Here is an 8,305-nt window from a genome sequence, read left to right as displayed (position 1 = left end):
CGTATATTTACAGATTCATACACAGAGAAAAATATCTACGGTAAAAATGTTCATAAATAACAAAACTAGATAAAGGGCAAAAATAAAAGTTAGAAATAATGAAACTACATCTTTCAAATATTATGCTCACCTTCACCTTTTCTCTCCCCTTTTCTCCCTCTCCTTTCCTTTCTTCGAAATGTCCCCGCATCCTTCTCTCCTTTCTCCACTCTTTGCTTTTGATCCCCATGTATTCCAGCCTCGAGGCCAACACACGTCACCGCGTCTGCCTGGGGCAGGTCAGGGAAGGGACGCGAGGCGGCGCTGTCACCGGATTCTGTGAGCGGCAGCGCCCTGTGCCCCGCTGGTCTGGTATCATTTCAGGGACCTTCGCTCCAGTCTTTGACGGGGCCACATCGGGGTGTAAATTAGGATCCTCACTGAAAGGGCGGGACCCTGAGAGGCTTTTTCCTGACCCCTTAGTTGTGGGTTTTCCTTCGGGCGGCGGAGCCCGTTTCCATCAGAACCGCCCAGAGGCGGGCGCTGCCTTCCTGGGGTAGCGGAGCAGCTGGAAGGGTTTTCGGATCCTGGAATCCGTGGGCGGCCCGTGGGAGAGGCTGAGGCGCATTTCCCTGCTCACCCGGCTCCGAATCCACCGCGGTGCTGTTTCAAGCGAGTCAGATTCCAGATCGCGCTCCAGCCTGGACTCGGAATTCCTGCCCCGCGGGTCTGCATTTTCACAGCGGCAGGTGTGAGTGCCCCGCAGCTGGAGACCAGAAGCCTCAAGGCAGCTCCTCCCTCCCCAGCCCACAGCGCCGGTATCCCGTTTCTATATCAGTAAACACTTGTCATTTTCCGTAGACCAGGGCGGGGTGATGGGTGATCCCAGTCCTCGCAGTGAAAACGCAGACTTGAAAACGCGCTCGGGCGCCCAGCGCAGCCGCGTCCTGAGTTACACAGGCGACCGCGCTGGCCCGTTTCTCTTTCTTTTCCGGACCCAGCAGCGGCGCCTAAAGTCTGCGAGAAGAAAATCGCCTTTGTGCTGGTAAGTCCAGGAATCTAAGGCGAGTGCTGCGGGAGAAAACGTAGTTGATGGGTCAGAACAGAAGGGGCTAGAGGTGGGGTAGAGGGGGAGGGCTTTGGACAGAAAAGACCTGGGAGATTTGGTTGGGGAGGGGCAGCCAGGCCTAGACCCTGGGGAGAGACTTACCCAAAGTCCAAGATCATCACAGCCTCACCTATCCCAGAAAGGCAGGGATTGGCTTCATGTCTTGTCGCGATCACCTCTAAATGCGTTGGAACAAACTTTGCATATTATTATTATTATTGTCGTCATTGAAGTATTAAAAGTCTTCTTGGGGGTGAGCTGAATGAGACCCTTTGCTGGAACTGGCACAGGGAGAAAAGGTCCTCGAGAGAGGGTAGACACTGGAGGGAAGGGCTTGGGACCAGTGTCAGGAGAGCTGGGTCCATCTCCCTCTCTGCCCCTCACTACCCTTGTGACCTTTAGCAGTGTAAATAATCTCTCTAAGGTGGGGACAAAACCCCAGTCCCTGTTGTGTTCAAGAAATTATGATGCTCGAAATAAATAATCAATGAATGTGGATGGGAAAACTAAGTAATTGTTAAAACTCTGTGATGTATGACATTTTCATCCTCAGAAAAGTGTAGTCTAGGGGTCTTGGGGAATGGTTAGTAATCATAGGTAGAGTTCTATTGAAAAAAAAATGTTCGTAAAGCTAACGAAGATGGAATGGACACAGTTCCTGATCATGGATGGTTCATTGTCTAATGGGGTTGGTACCAGATGGTAAATGACAGCTGGGCGTGGTGGCACTCTCCTGTAGTCCCAACTACTCAGGAGGCTGAGGTGGCAGGATTGCTCTAGCCGTCGGCCAAGCGGGAGCGGCTCGGCGTTTCTGGGGGGTCCGAATGGGTCGCAGCGAGCGCGGTGCGGTCGCGGCGGGGCTCAGGTGACATGTCGGGGGTGCGGGAGCTGGACGCGGCCGGTTGCCGCCACTCCTCAGCCCTGCTTTCCAGTCTCTTTTCAGTGCTCCTCGGTACGCGCATCCCCCGCCCCCTGCACTTTCTGGTCTCTTCTTGCACTTGCTCCCCTGGTCTCTCCTCCGCCTCCTCTCACTTTTCGGACAAACCAGCCCTTCTGAAGTCCCCGGGTTCCCGGGCTGTTCCTGTGAATGGCAATCGAGGGCCCTTCCAGCTCTGCCGCTGAGGCAGCCACATCCCCCGGTGCTCGGAGCGGCTCTCGGGTCCCTGAAGCCCTGTCCTCTCCCTGGAGTCCGCGTGTTCTCAGCTCCCAGGCCGCAGTCCCTGGAGTTGGGGCCCTCCTCTTTTCGGGACCAGGAGCTAGTGCTTCCTATTGCTGTGGGGACTATGGGGCTCCTGACTCTCAAGCTGAGGGGTTGGATCTGCAGGCTCCAGGCAGAGGATTCTTCCTGCGACTTCTCCCATCCCCAGCTCATTCTCCCCTCGCCTCCTGTTCCCAGGGTTCTTTCCTCTCTGGCAACCCTCCCAGCTACTGTGGACTCCAATGATCTAAGGACACCAGGTTCCCTCCTACTTCCTCTGCTTCCCTTTTCAGGGCCCCCTGGGTCCTGTTGCCCTCCCTGCTCCCTGCTACCCTTTTCTATCTGCAGTTCTCTGATCCAATTGTAGGGTGTCCTCTGCCCTCATCCCCTGCTCCCACCACCGCAGGTCCCTCCTGCCTCCCTTATGGGCCTTTCCTACAAGCAGCCTTCACCCAGTACTGCCAGTATGCCTCCCCATTCCCAACTGTCCCCGACCCTAACTCTCTGGTGCTGTCTTTTGTCCAGTGGTCTTCCCTCCATCCCACTCCCCTCCAGGCCACTTAAGGGGAGCCCTGGTGCTAATGGAAGTTGGGCCTTAGGCAGGGCTCAGGGCAGTGCAAATGCCCCCTCCCCTCCAGTGCAAGTGCCTGCTCTGGGCCCTGCCTCAGGTGGCCCCTTCCCAACTCCTTCATCCTCAGCCTCACCCTCTTGAGGACCCCACCCTGAAGCCCACAGGTGCTGGACCATCCCTCCCTGGTCCTTCTGCCCCTCTCCGCCTTGGGACCTTGTGCTGTTCCCACCTCTTGCCCAGCTGCCTTGGGCCCTCAGCAAGTTCTCACCTTCCCCAAACCCCACCCTCCCCCAGAGAATCCCTCCCTTCCTGTTCTCACTTTACCCCAAGTTCTCCCAGGGTCATCTCCACTCCATGCTCATGCCACCCTTTAGTCCTTGCCCTGCCCGTCTCCTCACCCCCACCCAGACCCAACGCAGGCTGTAGTCCAGCGGCTCCTTGACCCTCATCCTCTTTTGTTTCCTTGATCCCAGTGGCCTGTCAGTTCCTAGACTTCATATCCAAAATCTTCACTTACCACATAGTGGGCTGTGGTCGTCCCCTCCTCTGGCCCTTCTCCCAGCACCACCTTCCTCCTTCGAGGGTTTTCTAACCTGAGCCCTCTTTTGGAGTGTGACTTCTCCCCCTCCAGCACCACTCCCCTCTGAATGCCCTACCTCAGGCGTGAATCTCACCTCTGCCTTGGTTTTCTCTCTCTGGCCAGCACCCAAACCCCTTTCTAATCCTATATTATTGTTTGGTACACTGTGACGATTCCTTTTTTGTTGTTTAGTTGTGGTAAAATATACATAATATGAAATTTACTGTTTTTTGTGCATCCTGAAACTCTGTGCCCATGAAACAGTAACTCCCCATTCCTCCCTCCTTCTGGCCCTGGAACCACTGTTCTACTTTCTGTCAATATGAATTTGATAACTCTAGATACCTCATATAAATAGAATCATATATTTGTCTTTTTGTTTCTGGTTTATTTCACTTATAATGTTTTCAGGGTTTATTGATGTAGTATGGTTCAGAATTTCATTCATTTTAAAGCTGAATAATATTCATCACATGTATAAACCACATTTTGATTATCCATTCAACAGTCTGTGGACACTTGAGTTACTTCCACCTTTTGGCTTTTGGGAATTATACTGCTACAAACATAGGTATTCAAATATCTGTTCATGTTCCTGCTTTCATTTCTTTTGGGTAAATGTCCAGAACTAGACTTGCTAGATGACATAGTAATTCTTTTTTTATTATTATTTTGAGTTGGAGTCTTGCTCTGTCACCAGGCTGGAGTGCAGTGGCGTGATCTCGGCTCACTGAAATCTCTGCCTCCCGGGTTCAAGTGATTTCCCCGCCTCAGCCTCCCAAGTAGCTGCGATTACAAGTGCCTGCCACCACACCGGGCTAATTTTTTGTATTTTAGTAGAGACTGGGTTTCACCATGCTGACCGGGATGGTCTCAATCTCCTGACCTCATGATCTACCTGCCTCAGCCTCCCAAAGTGCTGGGATTATAGGTGTGAGCCACCACACCTGGCTGGTAATTCATTTTTTAATTTTTGGAGGAATCAATGCACTATTTTCCATAGCAGGTGCCCTATTTGGTATTTCCAAATGTACTACACAAAGGTTCCAGTTTCACAACCTCTTTGCCAAACTTGATATTTCTGTGTGTGTGTGTGTGTGTGTGTGTTTGATAATAGCCAAACTAATTGGTGTAAAGTAATAGTTCATTGTGGTTTTGATCTGCATTTCCCTAATGACTGCTGATGCTGAGCATCTTTTCATGTGTCTGTTGGCCATTTGTACATCTTTTTTGGGGAATTGGCTATGCAAGTCCTTTGCCTGTTTTTGTATTAGTTGAATGTCTCCTGTTTGAGTTGTAGGACTTCTTTATGTATTCTGGATATTAATCTCTTATCAGATATATATGATTTGCAAATATTTTCTTTCATTCTGGGGTTTTTTTTTTTTTTTTTTTTTTTTTTTTTTTTTTTTTTTTTTTTTTTTTTTTTTTTGAAGTCTTGCTTTCGGTGGGTGTAGTGTGCATTCTCCTGCAGCTGTGGTTGCATTTCTGCTCAGCTTTATTGCACCATGGTTTTTTTTTTTTTGTTTTCATCTGTTGTCTTATTGTCGCCTTCTAAGTGCACTTTTTTATTTTGAGGAGTCCAATTTATCAATTTTTTCTTTGTTGTTGTATCTTTGGTGTTATATCCAAGACAGTGCTATCAAATCTTATGGCATGAAGATTATTCCCTATGTTTTATCGTAAAGAGTTTTTCAGTTTTAGTTCTTGAGTTTAGGTCTTTGATGTTTTTCTTAGTTAATTTTTATATGTGGTGTAAGTTAGGGATCCAACTTTTTTTTTTTTTTTTTTTTTTGCATGTGAACATCTAGTTTTCCTAGCACCATTTGTTGAAAAGATGCACTGACTCTTTGAGACCCCTGCCACCTGCCCACCCCAGGGGACACCAACTGGTCCATCCACCTCCCTACCTGGGGCCTTGCCATGCCACTCTGAAGCCCACACTATTGCTTCTCCCTGGGATACAGACTTCGTAGAAAACGTCTCTGGCACCACAGCCTACCTGCTGCTCCTGCCTCACAGCCAAGTCTCCCTTGCCCCCACCTTGTCCACGTTGAGCCTTCCTCAAAGGCAGTGGCCCTTGCCTCCATCTCATCCTCACCTGTGCACCACAGCCACGGTGGTCAAGGGTCCCTCTGAGCCTGAGTCCCTTACAGTTTCTGCTCTCCTCTCTGGCAAGACCTTCCTTCCACCACTGCCTTCATTCTCCTCCCTTGAACCTGCAGGGCAGCCCCTTCCATTGGCCTCCTCCCTATACCCTGAGGGGACATGTGGCTGCCCTGCCCTGGCACCTGGCCTACAAGTTTGCCATCCCCATTCCCCCTTCTTCTGTTCCTCAGTCCCCTCCTCTATCCTCCCACCTTCCCAGTTTTCCTTGCATCTGAAATCCTCTTTCTTGTCCCTTTGCCCGTGTGCATTTCTTGCCTCCTCAGGAAGGCCCAGACAGCAGACCTGTGTGTTAAACATTGATGTGAAGTTATTTCCAGGAAGAAGTTTCATCTGTGATTTCCTCTTCCCCAGAGCCCCACAGTCTTCGTTACAACCTCACAGTGCTGTCCCAGGATGGATCTGTGCAGTCAGGGTTTCTCGCTGAGGGACATCTGGATGGTCAGCTCTTCCTGCTCTGTGACAGGCAGAAAGGCAGGGCAGGGCCCCGGGGACAGTGGGCAGAAGCAGTCCTGGGAGCTGAGACCTGGGACACAGAGACTGAAGACTTGACAGAGAATGGGCAGGAGCTCAGGAGGACCCTGGCTCATATCAAGGGCCAGAAAGGAGGTGAGAGTGGGCAGTGGGCAAGAGTGATGGGAGACGCCTTTTCCAGGAGAGTTGGGGGCAGAGAGCAGGACCTGTCTCTTCCCACTGGATTTGGCTGTGAGTAGGGATGAGGAATGGTGCTCAGCGGGGCTCAGCCCACGCAGGGAGGGATGGAGGAGGGCCAGGGAGTGGTCCTTCCTGGTTCGAGTTCCTCACTTGGGCTGGAATGGAGAAGTCACTGCTGGGTAGGGGCAGGCAGCCTTGCATTCCCTCCAGGAGATTAGGGTTTGTGAGAACAGGAAGCCAGCAGCACCAGGGGCTTTAGGCATTTCTACACATATGGGAAGCTCTTCCTCTCTCCCAACCTGGAGACTCAGTAATGGACAGCGCTCCGGTCCTCCAGAGCTCAGACCTTGGCTATGAACGTCACAAATTTCTGGGAGGAAGATGCCATGCAGACACACTATTGCCCTGTGCAGGCAGACTACATGTAAAAACTATGGTGATATCTGAAATCCTGGGGGGCATCAGAAAAACAGGTACTGTGAAAGCAGTGGGTCCTCCAATAGAAGCCTGAACCTGGGGTGGGTACTAGGCAGGAAAGGAAAGCCTCAAGGCCAGGACTGCCTCATCTGCCTCCCAGCCTGCCCATCCTGGAGAGCTACCTCCTAGCCCCACGACCCAGGAGCTCACCTCTGACAACCCTCTCCTCAGCATCAAATCAGGGGTCCCAGAGTGTGAGGCCACAGTCCTGAGGCCCATCTTCCTGCAAGCCTAGGGGAATTGGACCCCAGGTGAAGACAGATTTGCAGAAGGTCTGGGGTCAGTGAGGGTTTCAGCGAGAGTCAGAACAATAGAGAGGACCAGTCCTGTTCCCTGCATCTCCCTTAGAGGGGAGCAAGGCTTGGCCACATGCCTCACTGGCTCTGCCTTTTTGTCTCCAATGACCCCCACAGTGAATGAGATCCACAGTGGGGCCTTAGAAGGCAATGTCACCATGATGTGCTGGGCTCCAGCTTCTATCCCCGGAATATCTCTCTGACCTGGCATCGGGATGAGGCATCTTTGAGTCAGGATGCCCAGCAGTCTAGGGGTGTCCTGCCCAATGGGAATGGGACCTACCAGACCTGCATGGCCACCAGGATTCCCCGAGGAGAGGAGCAGAGGTTCACCTGCTACATGGGACACAGAGGGAATCACAGCACTCACCCTGTGCCCTCTGGTGAGCCTGGGGCAACTCTCGAGGGTTTCGACCTAGGGAGGTCAGGCCAGGGTGGGGATAGCAGGGACGGCTGTGGCTCTGCGTGCTCAGTGTGTCACAAGGCCCTTGTTTTAGAGAAGGCCCTGGTGCTTCAGAGTCAATGGCAACCATTCTGTATGCTGCTGTTGCTGCTGTCATTATTATTAGTATTATTATTAGTAGTAGCATTCTCTGTGTCCTTTGGTGCAAAAAGACAATATCAGCTGCAGAGAGTCCAGGTGAGATACATATTTTATGAACCAATTTTTGTGAAATCTTCAGAAGAGACCAATCTATAGAGAAAGAAAGCAGACTTGTGGCGACAGGGTCTGGTGGCAGGAGGAAATGGAGGGTGACTGCTTAATGGTGCAGAGTTTCCCCTGAGGTGATGAAACACTCTGAAACTAGAGAGTGATGATGGCTACATAACATTATGAACCTACTAATTGTCACTGCATTGTACACCCATTGTACAATGGGTACAGTGGTAAATTTTGTGTTCATGTGTATTTTATCAGAATAAAAAAGAGGCTGAAGAATAGATTCCAAAATCTTTTATATGGTAAACTGAGTTTGCTTGAGCATCTGCCCATCTGTCTTTTCCCCTCAGGACGTCATCTCCTACTCAGAGCTCACCCTTGTTCTTCTGTAAGTAGAAAGCCTTTCTTCACAACAGTCCCAGATCAGCCAGACCCAACCCCCAAAATGACTTTCTGTCTTGGATCCAAATGCTCAGGTGCAACTCTGGGCAATTTCAGTGGGAGTGAAGAGATTATCCAACTAGGATGATTCATTTGGAGGGAAATGTTTGACCTTATGTTAGGAAAGTCTTTGCTTTCCTAAAAAGGATCCTGCTTACCTAAAAAGGATCCTGC

At 50.8% G+C, this 8,305-nt stretch overlaps 1 pseudogene; it reads left to right on the top strand.

The window, feature by feature from the left end:
* Window positions 1–854: 854 nt before the first annotated feature.
* On the top strand, window positions 855–8,082 carry LOC105739021 (annotated as a pseudogene).
* Window positions 8,083–8,305: the final 223 nt, after the last annotated feature.

The sequence above is a fragment of the Nomascus leucogenys genome, chromosome 22a (genome assembly GCF_006542625.1).
Source record: "Nomascus leucogenys isolate Asia chromosome 22a, Asia_NLE_v1, whole genome shotgun sequence".
Taxonomy (NCBI): domain Eukaryota; kingdom Metazoa; phylum Chordata; class Mammalia; order Primates; family Hylobatidae; genus Nomascus; species Nomascus leucogenys.
The sequence above is the reverse complement of the archived record's forward strand: the minus strand, read 5'-3'. Positions and strand labels throughout refer to the sequence as shown.